At 35.7% G+C, this 22,377-nt stretch overlaps 1 protein-coding gene and 3 long non-coding RNA genes across 19 annotated transcripts in view; 1 reads left to right on the top strand and 3 right to left on the bottom strand.

Annotated features, from left to right (window-relative positions):
• The window catches only part of LOC141376138 (uncharacterized), a 1,062,333-nt gene that overhangs the window by 718,335 nt on the left and 321,621 nt on the right, over positions 1-22,377 (bottom strand). The window lies entirely within an intron of this gene.
• Positions 1-22,377, bottom strand: part of LOC147842379 (uncharacterized) — a 463,094-nt gene that overhangs the window by 158,461 nt on the left and 282,256 nt on the right. The window lies entirely within an intron of this gene.
• Positions 3,524-22,377, top strand: part of im:7136088 — a 30,486-nt gene continuing 11,632 nt past the window's right edge. Inside the window, exon 1 of the long non-coding RNA XR_015499637.1 lies at positions 3,524-3,812. This is a non-coding gene — a long non-coding RNA (im:7136088). The remainder of the gene's footprint in view (positions 3,813-22,377) is intronic.
• Positions 10,508-20,217, bottom strand: LOC147842383 (uncharacterized). Of its 2 annotated transcripts, XR_015498985.1 has the most exons (6): positions 20,144-20,217; positions 18,892-18,991; positions 18,392-18,527; positions 16,875-17,051; positions 15,238-15,330; positions 10,508-12,372 (listed from the first exon to the last, which is right to left on the bottom strand). It is a non-coding gene; the product is annotated as an uncharacterized LOC147842383 (long non-coding RNA). The 2 variants fall into 2 exon arrangements; XR_015498984.1 differs by lacking the exon at positions 18,392-18,527.

Raw genomic sequence — 22,377 nt, 5'->3', positions numbered from 1 at the left:
CCAGACATTATGTCACTTTAAACTATTAGAAATGTCCATAAAAGTCACTTTTTTGAAGTTTTCAAAGTTAAACATTGTTGGAAGAAAGATCAAGGTCCCATAACGGAATTAAAAAGCATAAATAAACAGGGGAAAATAAAAACATGAATCACAAAATACTAAAAAAATGCTAATTTATGGATATTTTTATAGTGTACTATACCTTTATAAGTAGCAAAATAGGAGAAAGCAAAAGAGAGAGAGAGTGCAAAAGAAAATTTGGTGTCAACATCAGACACCTTGAAACACAGAGCATAACAAAATGACCAAACAAATTGAGTTTTTTTTTTTAGACACTTTCCCTTAAATTTCAAATAAACCTGAAGACATTTTTTGCCGTAACACACTTTCTAGGGCATAGCTGGTGCCATCATTCTCAAATCACTTGAACACTTTTCATTTTAGTCTCCATCATCTGCAAACACATCTGGAGTTTTTGTTCAGTGGCAACAAAAGTGGTTTACACTGTTGTTTATGTGAGAAGAGATCCTTATCCGTCTTGTCTGAGAGAACTATAGCTCACTGAAGAGTGGAGGACAGACACTTTATTAGCGACTCTTCTGTACAGATGGTGTAGAGCAGACGAGTCAGGTCCTCAGGGATCAAAACCTGGGGCTTGATTAAGCACCAGCCCCAGCGAGGGTGTGCGTGAGGATGGGGCCACCTGGAGGAGCTTCCCCTGGAGGACTGCACTCCTAACCCGGCCTTTCCCCATCGACAGGAGATACCAAGGACACGAGCGGCAGAATGCTGAACGCAGCAAACCTAGGCTGCGTCATATAAACAAATCATTTCCAAAACAGTTCAAGCGGGGCGAGGGGGTGAAATGAAATAAATAGCTTTCCTCGCTATCGCTTAATAAAATGTTAATCTGTTTGACCCTGAAACTTACCACTTACTGCCTGCCGCTCGGGTCAAACCGGAGGAGGGAGTCGCTCGTGATTAAACCTAGAGAATCTGTCTGAGCAAACAGAGGAGCTCCAAAAACATTCCAGAGACGGGACAGGACGAAGCGAGAGGAGAGGGGAGGAGAGGTACAGTGCCTTTCAGATGCAAAATGCCTTGTCGAGAACTGTCAAAATGTGGCAGGAATGGAATAACTAGATCTCTTAAGCCCTGTAAACATCTGGAGTCAACATGTGAACACATTCACAAAATGTACACTGAAAACTGAATCACTAAAACACATTTGGAGGTGGTCTGGGGTAGATTTGGAGAACATTAGATAAAGGTTTTTAAACATACATTTGGTTTTGTTGTCCTCAGCTAAATAATATTTATCAAACTACGCCACAAATAACCATGATTTAGATCAAAGATAAAAAACTGAATCCAGTGCCGTGTTTCTAAATTTTTTATTTTATTTTTACTTTTATGCAAAATAAAATAAAATACTATTACTGTGAAATTATAATGTCAACTATATATATATATATATATATATATATATATATATATATATATATATATATATATATATATATATATATATACACACACACACACACACACACACACACACACACACACACACACACACACACACATTTATACAACAGTTCTGTCTGTTTCTCGAATCTGATTTGCAGTCGTAGGACAACATAATGTACTGTTGAGGCTTTTTTAGGCAAACACAAAAGTAATCTGGTAGTGATTGTTTTGCTTTGGCTTTTTTCGGGTTAATTATTAGGATATTCCGATTGTGCTAGAGAAATACTGGAAAATGTCTCTAGACTGATGGCTTTTCATGCTGTTCAGCTTTATAATCTTAAAATGTCAGCAAAATCACCTGCTTGTCACCAGATATGAACGAGTGGTGGAAGAAAGTAGTTCCTCAAACAAAATATTTTTTTTAGACTATCCGTGTTTGATTTTCTTTTTTATATACAGAATTATGCCGTTGTATGTAATATCACATGAGTAGCAGTGCGATGTGGCTGTATATCATCACTAGTGGGACACTAAGATGCATGCACACCTCTCAACAGGGCAGATTAACAGCTAATGTCACGTTTACTATATAAAACAATGACAATAAAAACAATTATATTATATTATTAATATTAATAGTAGAAAAAATATGATTAGTAAAACATTTACTTTTTCAACTTACTTTAGTTTTTACTTACACATGCATTTACATATTTAATTTCATTATTTAAATAACTATCCAATGGGTATTTATGCGTTGCCATGAAAAGGTAAATCTAACTATTAAAATTATTAGGCAACAATTGTATAATTTATTATTTATTTACATATTTTTTTTAAAAATATTTATTTATGTACCTTTCTTTTTTTATTGATCTTAAAGTGTTTTATTATTTGTTTTAATCATGTTTCATTGTGTTTCATTAATCAAAATTAATTCATAATTAATTTCCATTTACTTTTCTATTATTGGCGATGCAGTGGCGCAGTAGGTAGTGCTGTTGCCTCACAGCAAGAAGGTCGCTGGTTGAAGCCTCGGCTGGTTCAGTTGGCGTTTCTGTATGGAGTTTGCATGTTCTCCTTGCATTCGTGTGGGTTTCCCCAACAATCCAAAGACATGGGATACAGGTGAATTGGGTAAGCTAAATTGTCCGTAGTGTGTGAGTGTGAATGAGTGTGTGTGGATGTTTCCCATAGTTGGGTTGCGGCTGGAAGGGCATATGCTGTGTAAAAACGTGCTGGATAAGTTGGCGGTTCATTCTGCTGTGGCAACTTCAGATTAATAAAGGGACTAAGCCGAAAAGAAAATGAATGAATGAATGTTCTATTATTATTTTTCTAAACTTGACCCCCAGCAGGTCATTAATAAATATTATGAACTACACCTCCACTTAAAATTTAAGTCACTTAAAAAAAAAAAGAAAAATAGCTCAGAAAAGCCACTAACCAACCAACCAAAAAGAAAAAAAAAACTCCCTCATTTGTTTGCAGATGCCATTTGGTTTGACACTCTGCATGTTACTCTATATAATCATATTATGTGTGATATTCATGTTGTGAAGCCTGATGTAACCCCTGATTCAGACTCGTTCCCATCATCTCAGCACAAGAATGTACGGATAAGCATCGTAAATAAACATCTGTCCTCCCTCTCTCTCTCTCTCTCTCTCTCTCTCTCTCTCTCTCTTCCCACTCTCCCCCTTTCAATCTGTCCATCTACCAGCCCATTCCTCCCACCCGTTCTTCAATAACTCTCACTCTCGTTCAATCCTAAAGGGTGAGTAGATTACAGATAAATCACCATCTACCTCTGCAAAAAAAAAAAAAAAAAAAAACTTTAAATGAATACAGGTGCTGCCCACACCTAAAAGGAGTTTCTTCTCTGATCTCTCATTCTCTCCCTCGTCTCGCCATCATATTTTAGGAGCAGCGAGAGCAATCTTGCTTATTGCATTATTTACAAACCAATTTAACGGTGTTCTGCTCTGTGAATAACCGTTCGCATCCGCCCCCGTAGGACAGATATTGCTTAAAAAAGAAAAAAAGGGAGGCCCGGGAAGAGAAAAGGAGGAAAGCAAGCAGACGTGAAGAACTTGTGTTTTGAAATGAATCACTCGATTACAACCTGGAGCATATGGCGCACCGTCATCACCTGAAACTATGCTAATAAAATGAAGGCGGATGCAACTGACATGGTCACGTAGATTTGCAAAGCCAAAATGGTCTCTAATAAGCAGCTGTCCCGCCGCTAAGTCAGAATAAAGAGGCTGGTTAATGATGTATAACGAATTCACTGAATGCACCGTGGAGAGACGAAGCTTTCTGCTTCTGAAGTACTGAAGGTGAGAAAATCTTTTGAAAGTACTTTTGTGCTTGACAGCTATTTCTCTAGATTAATAGTTTCCCATAAGAGTGTTTTCTCTCAGACAAATTGTTTATTAATTAGAAAGAAGTGTGTTTGCGTTATGTAGACTTATGAATGCCAGCAGGGAGTTTGAAAGACCCAGAGAGTGTGTGTGTTTTTTTTCCTGTCAGTGGGGGTTTTGAGAAGATTAAAAGACAAAAGTGCAAATAAATGCTGAGACCAGCAGAATGTCAGACGGTGTGTGAGAAAGCCGATTGCAGGAAACTTACAGTGAGCTTGAATGCTATTTTTGGGACATATAATGATAGTCACTGGGATTCGCTGTTGTTTTGGACCACAATTATCTTATTTAGCTTGCCGCCATTATGATCATAAGCTGATGTTCGAGAGGATTTACTACAATTGTGTTGCTATATGAAGATATTGATATTAATTTATGCGCAAAATTTGAATTGAACATAAAATATATGTAAATAAGTGCTGTTTTAATCACGTGGTAAAGAGAGTGTAAATATCACTTCCTGGAAAACTATAAAACAAATGTGTAAATAATAAAGTGTCCTCTATAATAGAGCTGTAGATGCCTGCATAATAACAATCACTATCAGGTTACCTTGATAGGTGTCTGATATGGAGACAAACGCACTTAATTTCCCTATATCCTCTCCATATGCACCACACACTTTCTTATAATAAATGTGCAATAGATCCTTTTCAAATTTATGGGTTTTTCAGTAGCGGAAGGCATCATAGATGAGTAAACTTAGGGTGCTTTCACACTTGGTTCAATTTCCCGGCCTGTTCAATTGTCCCTTCTTGCCACCTTCTCGGTTGGTTTGTGTTCACACTATCTTTTTTCTTCTGAACTCTGGTATGCTTGTGGCATCGAGATGCTGCTGTGTGTATGGCTGTTGCTAGGTGATGGTCATGAAAGCAAAGCACCAACATAGAAAAAGACGTCTGCAGATTGTTGTCATTCTGCTATTAGTGAATCTTCTGGTTTTGGATAAACAGAAAGCGACTCGCGTCCATCTGCCGCAAAAATATTATAAACATTCAGAACATCACGAGATGTCTGCAGAAGCTGTTTTTGAAGGAGACAAGCAAACATCATCACTGTGATTGCACTGGCTTCGTCCCACTTGTCACCAAAGTACAGTACGTGATACACAGATACACACACACACAGACACACACACACACAGACACACACGAATAAACGTTATGAAAATGATAGTGTGTTGTACAGTTAGTGGTTCACTTTCAATATTTGGCACGATTGCATTCATACCAGAAGTAAACTAGACAAGAGTTGGCGTGAACCATACCCCAGACCACCTCTTGTAGACGGACTTGGGTATGGGTTTATGGGTGCGCACCCAAGTTCTGAAAACATGTTCGCACTAGCTAAATGTACCATACTTTGACTTTAAATGAACCCAGGTGGAACCAAAAGTGCTAGTGTGAAAACACCCTTTGAGCGCAGTGAATTGTAGAGTACAATCAATATTTTTTTTACAATCCTATTTGTTGAATTAATAATAGAAAAACTCCATAGTGGTGTTATCAAGACTTTCAGAAAAAAAAGAAAACAAATGTGTGAGACTGATGACAGCAGTCAGAGGAGAGAATAACATTAAATTTACTCTCCGCCCCATAGGCACTGCATTACAAACACTTTGCATAAGCTGCAATTCGATTTTGTAATTTGACGCAAAGAAGATATAATAATTTTTTAAATGCATATAAATGTTTATACACTTTTTTTAAATCTAAACTTTCAAGGATATAAGATTATGATGACCGTTAAATGCATCTTAACATAACCTTCCTGGGTCCTGAGTGATGAGTGGGTTTGATAAACCAACTGCAGGAAACTCACTTTTCTTTATACATGCACCAGACACTTTCCTGCAAACACTCCAAGGCAAGGACACAAAAATAAAACAAATAATATTGAGTAAATAACTGCTAAACATTTTGTTTTTCATGGCATCTATATATTGCTGCTCTGCAGTAATTCGAAGTGCAACTTTTAATCTTAATTTTAAGTCAATTTTTTATCTGGTCAATAAACAAATGTAAATGACATTTGGGAGGACTATTATCACCTTTTCTATTATTATTACTATTATTTTTTTTATTATTACTATTGTTTTATTGTATTTTTTACTTTCTTTTTTCATAAGTTGTGTGCTGCCGACCTCTTGGCCAGGTCACCCTTGTAAACAAGATCTCGATCTCAATGTTTTGTTTTTTTCCTGTACCTGTTTAAATAAAGAAACATTTATTATTATTATTATTATTATTATTATTATTATTTCTAGTAGTAGTAGTAGTAGTAGTAGCAGCAGTAGTAGTAGTAGTAGTAGTAGTAGCAGCAGCAGCAGCAGTAGTAGTAGTAGTAGTAGTAGTAGTAGTAGTAGTAGTAGTATTTAACAACATTTAACATTATGTGATTGATCTCAGTATGTTGGCTGGTCAAACTTTATTTCTACAGCCAATAGTCTATTTTGTAGATTGATAGAAACTGTTATGAAAAAAAAAACTGTATCTAGAAAAAAGCAGTATTAACAATGGTGTTGGGTCACGTAGAGGTTCAGTTGAACAGCAGTATATGTTCTGGAAGCTCTGATTGGGTAATCTAAAAAAAGACTAATACCACCTTGGCATTTACAATGTGTGGCCTCACACCTGAATATGACACAATATTCTTGGAACTAAGTAAATATGTCCGAACAAGCCTATGATTCATACATCCAATGAATCATTACCAAAATTATGCAACATGAAATCTAATGAATACATTACAATATATACAGTTTAACAAATCATACAGGTGACCCCTACTTTGAGCACAACAGCTGGCTTAACTATTACTGGTAATGAAAATGTTCTTCAAAACATGGATACATGTCATCTAAGACATTTTAATAACATAATGATCCGTACAAGTAAACAAGTATTTGTTAAGGTTTGCAGTGATTTTAGAATTTCAACTCCTTCCCTGCCTTCTTTTTAGCCTTAGGAAAAACCTTCCCAGACACACATTAAGCCTAGTCCAAATCTAATAACTGCTTTGAACCATGAATCATTACTTAAAGCACAAGATTAGCCGGTCCAGGAAATGACGCCATATCCACTCGCTCAATTGTCTGTGCACATAGAACAAGAATCAAACTGGAGAGTGAATTAAAGTCGAATCAGCTGGACGATCAGTGTCTGGATCAGCAAGTACTGACTGGACAGACTCTGCTAACTTATTACATTCAAACGCATGATCCACTACTTCAAAATGACAAATAATGAAATTACCAAAGATTTTCCTGAATGACACTGTTCTTTATGAAAATGAAAGCGCTAGTAAACACTGAATGACTTGAGGCGACCCCCAATAACATTTTACCCTGGAAAAAGTGCAATAAACTGTGCTTTATTTACAACAGCCCAATGTATTTAATGAGATATTAACTTAATATCACCAACTGTAAAACATCCAATGTGTGCATGTCAGATTTGTGTGCCAGATAAGTCTCATTCTGATTGATCTCTCTATCTTTCTCTTCTTAACAATATATACGTATTTCCCCGCAGCGGAATAAATGGCTTTGATAAGACTTTGTAATACATGAGGGACCTCTAAAGCGGCGTGACCGATTGGTGGTACAGCGGCACGCAGGCCCCCCTCTCCTGAAAGCAGGCCAGAGGAAACTGCCAGCCTATGAGCCAAGATGGCCGCCGGCGCTGGTTTCAAGCCACTAGGAAGCGCCCAGAGGCTCGACTTCCTCTGGCGCCAAACAATCTGAATCCACTAGTATTTGTTTTGCAGTGGTCTCATAGCCCCCATTTGTGCATCATTTTTCCATTCGCTGTCTCTCCAAAACGAGCATGACCTGCAGTATAACTGCCCCTTTAGAGAAGAAGGGAATTAACAAAAGTAATTCAAACCAGCATTGTGCAGCATTTGGGAAGAATTTTGTGTATTAATGAAAGAATTTAGACTAAGGTGTACCCCAAGGAGCGAGACGCAGAGACAGGAATAATAGCGAGAAGTCTGGACCGAGTTAGACCGCGAGGTTGATTTGAGCTGATAGCGGTCAAAGCACAAAGAGAAAGATTCACTTTTAGTCGGTTCTCTACAGGAGGGCACATAACTCTGAGCCCTACAGACTAAACACTCAGCATGAATCCATAAAACGCTCACAACTACAGCACAGCAGTTCTCACAGAAAGTCACAATGACATGAAAACATACACATTGCTGATTAACATCGACTACAACTGTTCTGCATTCCTGGAAATATTAAAATAGGAGAAAAGGACCCTAAACCAAGTTCTCTAATCATTATAATGCAATACAAACAACCACAGCTTACAATGTACATATTAATAACAATTCTAGTTATATAACATAAAAAATGATAATTATAGGAGTATTAATGATAAATAAATGGGTAAAAAGAAAGAAATTAAACATAAAAACAACCTTTTTTATTTATTACTACATTTTAGCACATTCATGTTTATTATTTTGTCAAAAAGAGATTTATAAACAAATAACAAATTAATAAACAAAACAAATGCTTATAGCTTAATAATTAAAATGTTAATTTGCACCGACCAGCCCAAATGCTTAAAAATAAGAGTATAAAAAAAAAAAGTATATATATATATATATATATATATATATATATATATATATATATATATATATATATATATATTAGGGCTGTAATTGACGGTTGATCTGTCATCGGTACGGATCATAACTCACAGCTCGGAACGCATGTGACTTGCGGATTAATAACTTGTAGGTTGATCCAACATTTAGAACAATTGCAGAGTTCGCCCCCCACGTCATTCAAATCAATCACATACATGAAAGCATTTTGGCTTCCCTGTAAAATATAATGATGACGGAAAAAGTTGTGGTAAGACCGAAATGCTTTCTTAGGATATTAATTAAAGGTGCTTATTTAGCCTGCATTAATGCATTCAGTGTAAAGCTGCGCACACACACACACACACATATATATATATATATATATATATATATATATATATATATATATATATATATATATATATATATATATTTTTTTTTTTTTTTTTTTATGTTACCTATAAATAAGTTATTTAAATAAAAAGGGTTAGGGTTATAAATATACTTTCTGTATTATGCAAATGTACAATGGCAGACTTAGCAAATGGAAGATACCCCGTAAATAATGTGAATTATATAAAAAAAATGTTTATTTATTTATTTGTTTGTTTGTTTAAAAATATTAATAATAATAATAATCAAAATAAAAATACAATTAATTAATAATAACTATTAATTATAACTGTGGCGACGCAGTGATGCAGAAGGTAGTGCTGTCGTCTCACAGCAAGAAGGTCGCTGGGCCTGTGTTTCTGTGTGGAGTTTACATGTTCTCCCTGTGTTCGCGTGGGTTTCCTCCGGGTGCTCAGGTTTCCCCCACAGTCTAAAGACATGCAGTACAGATTAATTGAGTAGGCTAAATTGGTTGTAGTGTGTGTGTGTGTGTGTGTGTGTGTGTGTGTGTGTGTGTGTGTGTGTGTGTGTGTGTGTGTTTCCCAGATATGGGTTGCAGCTGGAAGGGCATCCGCTGCAAAAAACGCACTGGATAAGATGGCGGTCCATTCTGCTGTGGCGCCCCCAGATTAATAAAGGGACTAAGCCGAAAAGAAAATTAATTAATTAATTAATTAAAACTGTTGTTGTTATTATTGTTATTATTGTTATTATAATTATAATTATTATTATTATTATAAAAACTTTTTTGTCAAAAAGTCATTAATTAAACAAAAAATTGTACAACTTGTATAATACTAAAGTTAAGTACACAGTGTTATATCTGTGACTGAACACTCATATAATGTTTGCAGACCTTAAAATCCTGAACTCCCAGAAGGCCATCAGGGTGTTAATAGATTCCAGTATGTAGAGCGTCTTTTCATGAACAGGTTGAATCCTGCATACGATTTTCAATTAAAACAGCACTTGCAATGAACACCAAATTGAGACGTGTTTCATCAACACCTTTTGATGTGTTTGCGTGCGTGCGTTTAAACGGGATTAGAAAGCGTGAGATGAGGAGACGATAGTGGTCGTGTTCGGCATGCTGAAGGTGAGAGGAATCGGCTGGTGTGAAGGAGAGAGATAGCGAGATCAAAGAGACGTACAGAAAATAAATAACCTCCTCACACCACCATAGTCTTAGTTTAACACATCTGCATTTCTCTCATCTGCACTGAAAAAAATGATTCATTGGATTTACTTAATTTTTTTAAGGCAAGCTGTTGCAAATAATTGAATTGGGTTAAGTTTAAGCAAACAATTTTAGTTGGATTTACTCAATTTATATGTGTTGGATTTAAACAATCAAATTAGGTTGGATTTACTCAATTTATATGTGTTGGATTTAAACAATCAAATTAGGTTGGATTTACTCAATTTATATGTGTTGGATTTAAACAATCAAAATAAGTTGGATTTAATCAATTTTATTTAGTTACATTTATCCAATGAAATTCATTTAGTTCACTATAATTTATATATGTAATTCCTACTTACATCTATTTATTTTTGATGTCTAAAATGATCATTAAACTGCTTGCAAATACACTTTGAAATGACACTTGACCACATTTGTTTTGAATTCATTTTAATGACTTTTTAAGATGCATTTTTTAACAAAACATAAATCACTGCCTATAAATGCTTTAGCAGCACACCATAAAACAATAAACAGTTTGTACAGCACATTTAATTTAAACCAACACATAAAAGAAAACTGTATGAAGTCTTAGAGCAAACTGCAATCCTTATGACACATACACCCCAATACACAAAATAATCAACTAATTAACTTAAAAAATTAACAACATATTGAGCAAGTACAAGTTGTATGAAATGGAATAATTACAAAGTTTATAGAATACACATGCTCTCTCTCTCTCACACACACACACACACGCACACACACGCACACACACACACACACTATTTAAAACAAGTTCCTACAGCTAATTAATTTTGCACACAAAGAAAACTGAATTCACTTATTTATTAAACAATTCCTACACTAAACTGCAATTTGTATATGATATACATTTGGTTGTTGAGCATTTATCAACACTTCAATGCTTAAAATTACAGTATCACACTGTTTTCCAGTATGAGAACCAAGTGTGCCGCAAGCCTGCGTTTGAGTGAGGGTCTCGGCCGTTAGATCGCCCCCTGGGGGCTGGCTGCAGTACAAGTCATAAAGCCCGCCTCCTCCGTGTTAATGAAGGAGACTTGAGCCCAAATAAAAAAAAAATATTACACTTGCAATAAACTGTCCCGAAAGATAGTTCTGGTCGATTAAGGCACTGGTTATTATGCTGAAATAGGTGCAGATCTTCATTTTTGTAAACAGTTTGTTTTTAGCAGTAATTTAATGCTGGGCGTGTCATCGTGACTGACAGCTGTGATTGACAGTTTCTCAAAGCGCGGCGTCTGAGCTTCGGCAGGAGACTGAAATGTTATTATTCGATTTCTGTGTTATTTTACCATGACAAAATGAGTTCAGCAGTAAACTATAGTTTCTGACATACATGATCCTGGTGGAACACTGTTTATTCGCTAAGTTCAGGGCTTTTTTCGGGCTTTATTAGTTTGCTGATACACGCCTAGCCACCCAGATAGCAAAACACAGTTCCGGCTAGATTCTCGCCTGCCGGAGACTTATCCCTTAGAGCTCAGACTGACTAATGTTACCTCTGCTGGACCTACTCCGGATGCCTGGACTCACTACCCGATTCCAGCCCGAGTCAATCGAGCCAGATGCGGCGGCCGAGCGAGCCGGCGCTGCCGCATGCAAGCCGGAATCAGCCCGCGACGCCGCGAGTAAGTTATGCGCTGCGGCCTGGAGCTGGCGCGATTGAATATATAAAACCCTCATATTTGTTAACGTTATTACATCCATTTGTGTTGATATGACAGCAAACGCATGCTGAGAAGTTCGGGGGGCGTAGTTGATTTTACATAAAGCGTTTGATTGGAAGCTCGACTCCGCTCATTTTCGCGGCTCCTCCTCTGGCTCCATCAGACAATCCTTCTGCGCATGTCAAGGCTCCAATTTCAGCAGTCTTTTGCGACAGTTTGTGCCCGTCAAGCAGGCGTTTTGCCCTCAAGGCGTTCAATGGGAAAAAGGGCTGTCGCGTCGTCCATATTTTTTACAGTCATTGATGAGAACCTTTGAGGAGAGCTTGTCAGAGTTCATTTGCACAAGTACTTTTTGGGCAAACTTCAAATAGTATTTGAGTTCTTTTGGGTAGGCCAAATCAAGCACATAAATTGCCCCCAACATCAGTGCACAGGCTTGTGCAACAGATTTTATCTGTTCAATAATCACTGTTCCATCCACAACGATGCCAATGTCCTCATAATCTCCTCTTTCCTTTTTGATGACACATATGGCCATGGTGGTGTTTGTCAGGTCCTTCAAAAATTCTTCTTTTTGGTTGCCCTTTATTTAAATAAAAAGAAACCATTATTAGACATTGTTTTTGAAACATATTTTGTAAAAAGTCAGAAGAAATCAAATGTAAATAAAACCAAAACCTTAACGGCCCTCCCCACACCCACATTGATACCTGTGAAATATTATAACCAATCATTTATGATTGCATATTGGCGAACATATATTTGAGCATGATCTGCAAGTACGACTTCTTCACAATTATTTACAGGGTTTATTCAGGTTTTATCAAGGTAAATTTAAGATCTTTTAAGACTAACTAAAAATAATTTTGGAAAAAATAATTGAAAGGCAAACAATACAGTAATATGTTGAAAACTAAATATAATATCAAGTAAGCATTATTGCATTATTATTTAAATAATATTACCCAAGGTTTAAGGCTTGAAAACCACAGATTTGGCCACTTGAATGTGGAAATACCTTCTGATCAGACCCACTGTATATCAATATACCTGGTTATAATTGTTCACCTTAACCCTTCTGTATTATTTAAATTTACTACCCTTTCCTTATGTTAGTTGCTGTTTTTTTTTGCCCCATTGACTTCCATTATAACATTTTTTGGATGCAAATCCATGACAGCATGTAATCACGCATTGTTGATGGTTTTCTTCCCTTTTCGGTAGATGTATATTTTGTCATTTTTACTGTTGATGATCAGTTGACAGCATAACCATTTAGATAGTCCTGTCCAAAAAAGTTTCTGGCTTTTATATGGAGTTCTTTGGAGTATAAACAGTAAATGATAGTGTGTGTGTGTGTATGTGTGCATAAATACACTTACTATGTTTACTATATGTCTGAAAAAATGTAAATAAGCAACTTTCAAAACAATGTGTGCAAAAGTCTCACGCACGCACGCACACACGCACTTACACACACACACACACACACACACACACACACACACACACACACACACACACACACACACACACACACACACACACACACACACACACACACACACAATACTCCGTATAACTCTATATAAAAACCACAAACCTTTGCAATGTTTTGCTCTGCAACTGATGATCAACTATAAAAATGACAAATTTTACCTTTTCCTAACAAGAAAAACCAATAAAGATCGAAAATATTTAATATACTGTCATGACCTTGCAATTAAAGAATATTGTTATAATGGAAGTCAATGAGGCAAAATCAGCCACAAACATAACAAAAGAGTAATACATTTGCCCAGAGTGTATTGTTGAGGTTTTTAAAAATTTAAAAGCATTTTCCCAAAATATGAGTAAAAATAACATGTCACCAAAAATCATTTCATGAGCTCAAACAAAGAAATCTGTCGCAAAATTAATATCCTCAACAGCACACAAGGCTTAAGAATAATTATGCACAAGTAAAATAAACATCAGCGAATGAAATTCAGTAGAAATGTCACACCTTGATGCAAAATTTAAGACTTTTTATGACCTTAAATTGTAAACATCTAATTTAATACTTAAGACTTTTCAAAGACCCACAGGACCTCTGCAAATAATAAAAAAAAGTTCAATAATAATAAAACAAATTTAATTGGACAAATTAATAGACATGTATATTTATTTAATTAGTATTTTTGCGTGTGATTAATTAAAACAAAATAATTAAAATATATTAAGTATATTTTAAATTTATAAGTAAATATACAAATTTAAAACTTGAATTCATACTTTAAAAAAACGTCATGTTTCATTATTAGATTAAACATTTTTGAAGAATTATTCAGCAATACATTTTTGATTGTTAGTACGGCCACCCATTGACCTAAAAATGTAATTCAAGTCAAGTTGCTTTTAAACAGTAATTTTAATCTTAACATAAACATAAATTTTCTCTTTTTTGGAAAAAAGTGGTTTACTTGTAATTCTGTGACTATTTGTTTGTAATTTAGAAATAATAATACTGTTTAGAAAGACTAAAACAGGGGTGTCCAAACTCCTTCTTGGAGGGCCAGTGTTCTGCCGATTTTAGCTCAACCTTGCAGGTGTGTTGAGGCAAGATAGTTTCTAGATCACCAGGTAAGAGCTTGATTAGCTAGCATAGGTGTGTCTAATTGGAATTGGAACTAAACTTAGCAGGACACAGGCCCTCCAGGACCAAGCTTGGACACCCCTGGACTAAACAATGAATATCTCTGGGGTCAAACACAGATCTGAACCCAATGCTGAGAATGTCAAAGGATTAAGAAACATATGCAACTTTTAATCATTTAGTATTTTTAGGCATACTAATATTAGGCACATATATTGCGATTTTCAAAAAGTATCACATCGCTTTGTAAATGTTTATTATTACCATTTGTTGAGTCTCCCAATACTATTTGATATAGTCAAGCGATGTGATGTCACACTCAACAAGCTGATAGTTTTCTTACGGTTCAATAACAGTGTGTATTACCATTACAATGCAAGAGTTTGAGGCAAAAGATAATAGGTTGCTCTTACGCGTGTAGTGACCAATGGCATTTTTTTTTTAACTTCATGTACAAATATATGGAAATAGAAAGCATTTGAAAAAAGAAAAAAGCCATTGACATACAGTGAAAACACTATTTTCAAATTCTTTAAAATTATTAATTTTGTTTTTGAGATATTAAAATATTTTGTTCATTGTTCTATTCATACTTTTGCATTGAATTAGTATGCAACTTACTTGCACGAATCTAGCAAGTGTTTGTGCAGCACAATGTGATTTGAATAGACCATAATGTGTTCAACATTAGGTTCACCTATTAATTCAAATATGGCACTCAAAAAAGTTTGTTTGTCTCATTGGCCACTGTAACCCCACCCTCAGTTCTTTCTTATAGCCCAGGTGCAAGCACTAGTACTATGATGCACTCACCATGTATTCTTTCACCAGGCATGCCTCATCCTCACCAAGGTAAGTAAAGAGAGCTTAAAGAATAGACGCGCTTTTGACATGGACATCGGCTGTCTGTAAATAATACAAATTTGATTAGTTAAATACATAAATGACAAATTGGAAAACGTTAAGAAATGTATTAGATTAGATTAAACTTTATTGTCATTACACATGTACAAGTACAATGCAACGAAAATCAGTTTATAAAGTGCAGATATAGAAAAACTTTAGTGATATTTACAGATGGATGTACTATCAACATTATATACAGGTTGTATTAGCTATGAACAGAGATTTAAAATAAATTATTATATGTACAGGTTGCTATTAATAATCAGAAGTGTACAGATAGATAAACAATTACAAGTGTACAGTATATGTATAGTTCAAATGAATGAATCAGTCTAATGTAGTGCAATGAATGTGTAATTTTTAAATGTGCAAATGTTAAATAGTGCAATGATAATGAGGAGTACAAGTTATGAGGACAGTGGGGGTGTATTAGGAGGACAAAATAATTAGTGGGGGATAGAGTTAAAAAAGGTACAGCTCTGAGGAAAGTGCTGTTCCTTAAGGCTGATTTATACTTCTGCGTCAAACGCACGCCAATGCTACGGCGCTGATGCATAGCCCTTCGCCGTGGCCGTCGGCGTCGCTGACGTGCACCTCTCAAAAAATGTAACTACACATCAAAACGACACGTAGCGCATGCTCTGTGATTGGTCGGCTTGGTAGTGGCCAAGTGGACAGATGATGTATCTCCTCCCTGTAGGCCGTCTCATCATTATTGCTGATTAGACCAATCACTGTGGTGTCATCTGCAAATTTGATGATGTTGGATCTATTCACAGGCCTACAGTTGATAGTAAAAAAGAAGTAGAGGAAGAGGCTCAGCACACAGCCCTGTGGTAGACCAGGGTTAAGTGTGAAGATGGTGGAGCAGATGTGGCCTGATCTAACATTCTGAGGTCTTTTAGTCAGAAAGTCCATAATCCAGTTGCAGAGAGATGTGTCGATATCCAGGTCTCTAAGTTTAATCATTAACTAATGCCGAGTTCAGACTGCATGATTTTGAAAGTAGTCGTTGCTGCTTTATTTTCACTGCAAGATGGATCGGCGACAGGGACTTGAACATTGCATGACTTTACAATAGGAAGAATCGCCGACAACTTCGTCTAAACTACGTCTCACAACCCAAAAACCATCTGTTTGACCAGGACGTAGATTAATGCTAATATTGCAAATAATGTTACATTTCTTACACAGACCAATCGTTTCACTTTACAGGACCTTCATCAGGAGCCATGGCTTTAGATTTGGACTTTATTCTTAAACTGAAAAACCCATCCTCATTCGCTGCCATTATTTGAATCACCATGTACCACAGATTCAGCTAAAAATCATCAGTAGTGTTATATTAACATTAAGTTAAATAAATATTAATTTATTTTCTTCTCGGCTTAATCCCTTTATTAATCTGGGGTCGCCACAGCGAAATGAACCGCCAACTTATCCAGCATGTTTTACACAGCGGATGCCCTTCCAGCTGCAAACCATCACTGGGAAACATCCATACACTTTCATTTACACACATACACTACGACAATTTAACTTACCCAATTCCCCTATACCGCATGTCTTTGGACTTGTGGGGGAAACCGGAGCACCCGGAGGAAACCCATGCGAACGCTGGGAGAACATGCAGACTCCACACAGAAATGCCAACAGATCCAGTCGAGAATCGAACTACCGATCTTCTTGCTGTGAGGTGAGAGCGCTTCCCACTGCGCCACCTGTTAAATAAATATATTTTTTAAAATAAAAAGAATTAATAACTGAAACCAGCTCAAATGTTATCGATTATTTATGTCATATGCCATGTCCGGAATAAAACACGTTACCGTAATGCACAATTGTTAGTCATTTGAGACTCCTTTATTACAGCACTCCCACAAGTTTCTCTCTTGCTTTCACAAATAAAATTATACATATTTAATGTATATCCATTATTAATAGCCTATCTAAGTTTTGCCCAGCTAGCGAAACCTGCAGGTAAAGGTAGCCTATAAGCATATTTTTTTCAGTGCATGCATTGACTGCATCGTCAAATACATAGAATATAAGTATGTTTGTGGCATGATAAGCATAGACATGAGCATTATTCAGAACATAGCCTATATATTTATTTTTAAAATGTTATATTTAGAAATTAAAACTATATTAAATTTTAACTTGCAGTAATAATCTAAACATTAAACTTTGCCTCGATGTTGTGCACTTATTATCCTTTAACACACCTAAATCTGACGATTGTCCCTTACATGTATATTACATTTATAATGATACTCAAATTTATTTAATCAACTGACTGTTTACTTGTGAATAGTTTGTTTAGTTACACTACATTTAAAGTGATTTCTTTTTTTGACTACCTTGTAATTTACCATGTTCAGCCAAGATAAAGACATGTAAAGGCTGATTTATACTTCTGCATCAAATGCACGTGTATGGTGCGGCGCAGCCTGCGCGCAGTCGAATAGCCCTTGCCGTGGCGCATCTCTCCAAAAATGTAACTACACATCGCAACAACACGTAGCGCACGCTCTATTAGTGGGCTTGGTAGTGCTTACGTGTGTGGGCGGGGTTGAGAGCCACGCCAACCCATTGGAGCGAGTGTTTACAAGTGTAGAGTCCCATGAAATAGCTCCAGGTGGAAACTGTTGCTTTGTGTTTACATTATGATTAAAGTTGTTGCATGACTACCGGCTCCCGCCTCAAAATGAGCGAGTTTTATCTTCTTGTTCATCAAGGTAGTGTTCAGAAAAAACAAAACCCAAGCGAAGAAACTCCATACAGAGGGAACATATAAACCTACTGCTTTTGTAAGTGTTATTGTAGAACAACACAAACAGCGCGCACAAGTATAAGTGCTCAGCTGCACGCAGGGCAGGCGCCGTAGGTCACGCCAATCACTCAACGCAGAAGTACAAACCAGGCTTAAGGCCGAATGTGCATTGTGCAATTTTGAGCCAAATTCTGATGCGACTCTTCTTTGAATCAAATTAAATTTCAACTTTGATATTTGCTGTGCTGTGTTGATGCAATGTACAGGAGGGAAAAAAAGGTGAATAACCTCTCTTGGTCGGCAGATAGTCGAATCATTTTATGGCAGGTCAAACATTTTGGTCGGCTCTCTTGAGAGAATCACGGAGTTGAATCAAAGTTGAACTCTGTGTTTGTGCTCTTACTGCACCCTAGTACTGTGAAAACTAGGGAAGCAACAATAACATTTACTTATTCTTCACTTGTCACAAACCTGTTTGAGTTTCTTTGTTCTGATAAACACAACATAAGATCATTTGAAAAATGATGAAAACCGGTAGCCATTGACTTCCATAATATGTTTTTCCTACTATGAATGTCAATGATTACTGGTTTCTAACACTCTTCAAAATATTTTGTCTTGTGTTCAACAGATAAAAGAAACTCAAAGGTTTGGAACCATGGAAACATGGTGAGTGAATAGTGAGTAAATTTCCTTTTTTGGGACTATTTAGATTTTTCAGAGCAACATATTCAGTTAAGAAACTGTTTACTGTAATGTGTAGTAATAAATGTTTTGCAGTTACTTACCATAAAAATGTTGATGGAAAATTCCAACTGCAGTACTGGACAGAAAATGTGTTTAACCCCTGACCAAGGAACTCAGCAAAGGAAACTTGTTGTACAGTACCTCAAATGAAAGGAAGCACATGATTATCATTTAGGTTCAAAATTCAGCACAATTAACAACACGACCAACTTCTTAATCAACATATTGTTTACCGATTAATTATATTAGGAAACATTAAGATAAATTACTTATTGAACAAATTGCTGAACGTGATTAATATGATTAAGATAATCGTCACTGCCTGATTGATACGATATAAAGTGGGTCTCAGACCAGACAAAGCACTGCATTAAATTCCATTCTTCAACGCCATGTCTTAAAAATATGTCAATTTATTTTAACCACAATATTTTCCATGAAGTTTTAGCAGTCGTCTGCATGTGTTTTACGTTTGAACAACTAAAGGATTGCTTCAGCTTATTTAAAGAATATTATTTTAGTTAAATTACATTATCGTTGATGTAAAAGGCACTTTATGAATATGGAAAAAGTCACAGTAAGTTAACCTTGCGCAGGACGTTTATCGGTGGCTGATAAACACTTGCTGTGAATATAAGTTAACCCATTAAGAGCATTATAACCCAAAGACATAATTACAGCATCTCACGTAAAAAAATAAAGAACTGTATAAATGGACGCCCTTTACGTTAAAAGTTAATGTTACGCCAGTATGGGCACACATTCGACAACTTCCTAAGACAGTCAGTAGTGCCCTAACGCCAGACCAAATCGTTCTATAACAAAATCAGTATGGTACTGTCCGTTCACAACTATCTAAACGCATGTTTAATGTTAACCATAGTAAAAGCCACGGTAAATTCACAAAGGACTGAGCTAACGTTAGCAACGAAGCTTTTTTCGTTTGGAATGGCGGATCACGGACACTGTCGTCACACCAAAGAAAATGCTTATTCTCTTGAAAATAGCCATTTAACTTTACTTCATTAAAAACATTATATATCAAGTCTACATAACTACATTCTTGCTAAAAAGAATCTTTAATATATTCTGCGACATAAAAGCGAGATTTGTCAAACCGTGTGTAACGTTAACTGTTAGCTTAACTTGCGAGCGCGCTCGACGGCTGGTCGCCGTGAAATTTAAAAACGACCAAAATAGACAGTCCGAACGAGAGACCATTTTATGCGTCTATGTTACCCACAAAGTTTTTTATGTAATAAACAGTCTGGTACAATATAAAATGTGACTTACTGTGCAAATGGATGTACAAAACTCCGGCTCTGGCGTCTTGCTTCAATCTGACTGGATTCTGTAAAACTTCCTTTGGGCTTTGGCGCCGAGGCAACGGAACATAACGCGCATGCGCACAAAGCTAACATAATTTTTTCTAATAGACTTTAATTAATTAATTTAGATTGGTTCAAAACACATCTAATTCACTTAAAACCGATTAAAAATAATTTAATAAAATCAACAACTAAATTAAATTGTTTAAAATAAACTAAATTGAATTATGTTTAATTTAATAGAGGGCTAAATCATTTTTTTCAGTGTGCTCGTTCTCTTTTTGCTTGTTTGAAAGGGCGATGATTTAGGCCTGAAGAATGTAAAAGTAAAATAAAGTGAAATCAATAAAGCTTATTTTTTTTTAATTTTATCAAACTGAGTCTATATAATGCATTAGTACTGTTGTATTTGATGACTTTATTGCAGCTTAAACAGTAACAGTCATACAAGTTATGCAAGTCATTAATGATATCCCTTTAACTGCCCCACCAAGAAAAAAGTTTGGGATTGTGTTTCATAACTCCTAATTTTGCTAGTTAACACACTCAATGCAATTTTTTTCAACACATCCCATAATTTCTAAATTATCAGCTTCTATCAAATGATTAAATAATCAAATGGTTGATTTATGGTAAAAGTACTGGAATTAATACATATACTATGAAAAATCTGACAAATATGAAATGTAAATAATACTAAAACATCTTTATTTTTTGAAGTATGCCATAAAATATTTTTGATTTTCATTTAACGTTTCTTGAATTTATTTTTTACAATAAAACCAAAATCAAGTGTAGTAGTGCAACAGGATTATTTTTGTTTGATTTTTTTGAAAACCAACAATGCTGCGTGTAAATCATTATTTAAAACAGTGATTCATTAAATGACTTAAACAGTCATCATTTAAAACAGTCCAAATAAGGTCAACTATTTGGTAGAGTTGGCAGTTAAAGGGTTAATAAAACAGGTTGAAGCATGTTTTACAAGGAAACACTATTTTATTCAAATGTTACAACAAAATTTCACTTTCACCTAAATGTTTGGCTTGATTGTGTTATTAATGTAGATATATATAAATTGAAAATCAATAAACCAGTTTTTTAAACCAATACTCTTTTCAGCTTATGAACAGCGTTAACAGGAATGTTATATGAAATAAAAAGAAACTAATTAAATCTTAGTATTTTTTGCAGCAATATATAAAGCACAAATTGTTTTTGTCATCTTTAAAATACAAAAAATAAATAAAATCAAATAAAAAAAACAACAAATTATACACACAGCTAAAGTCAATATTATAAGCTCTGCCATGATTTTTTTTTTCTCAAAAGTCCAAGGCACTCAAAAAATGATGAAAAAAGTGATTTATTTAAAGCTTTTATTATTATTGTTTATTATTATTAATAATAATAATACTAGTTTCTTACATTGTATAGTGCTTTTCAAGACACTCAAAGCGCTTTACACATTGAGGGGAATCTCCTCATCCACCACCAATGTGCAGCCTCCATCTGGATGACAAGACAGCAGTCATACTGCGCCAGACTGCACACCACACCAGCTGATGGGTGGAGAGGAGACAGAGTGATGAAGCCAATTATGTTATGGGGATGGTTAGAATGCAAATTTGGGCAGGAAGTCGGGCTAAAACCCCTACTGTTTTTTGAAAGAGATATTGGCATTTTTAACGACCACAGAGAGTCAGGACCTCGTTTTAACGTCTCATCCGAAAGTTGGCGCTCACTAAGCAGTAGAGTCCCCGTCACTATACTTGGGCATTAGAACCCACACAGACTGCAGTTTGAATGCTCCCTGCTGGCCTCACTAGCAACCAAGCTTTCCCATGTGGTCTCCCATCCAGGTACTGACTGGGCACAGCCCTTTTAAGCTTTAGTGGGCGACCTGACCTAACATGCTATTTAACGAGAATACACTTGCCTTCATCTGGGTAACAGAAGTATATACAGCAGGTTAGGGTAATTAGGCAAGTTATTGTATAATGATGGTTTTTTCTGTAGATAGTCGGAAAAAAAGTAAGCTTAAAGGAGCTAATAATTGTGACTTTAAAATGGTTCATAAAAAATTTAAAACTGCTTTTATTCCAGCCGAAATAAAACAAATAAGACTTCATCCAGCATTTTTTTTTTATCAGACATACTGTGAAAATTTCCTTGCTCTGTTAAACATCAAAATTCATA

Source organism: Danio rerio, chromosome 9 (assembly GCF_052040795.2).
Source record: "Danio rerio strain M-AB ecotype USA chromosome 9, GRCz13ab, whole genome shotgun sequence".
NCBI lineage: Eukaryota > Metazoa > Chordata > Actinopteri > Cypriniformes > Danionidae > Danio > Danio rerio.
The sequence above is the reverse complement of the archived record's forward strand: the minus strand, read 5'-3'. Positions and strand labels throughout refer to the sequence as shown.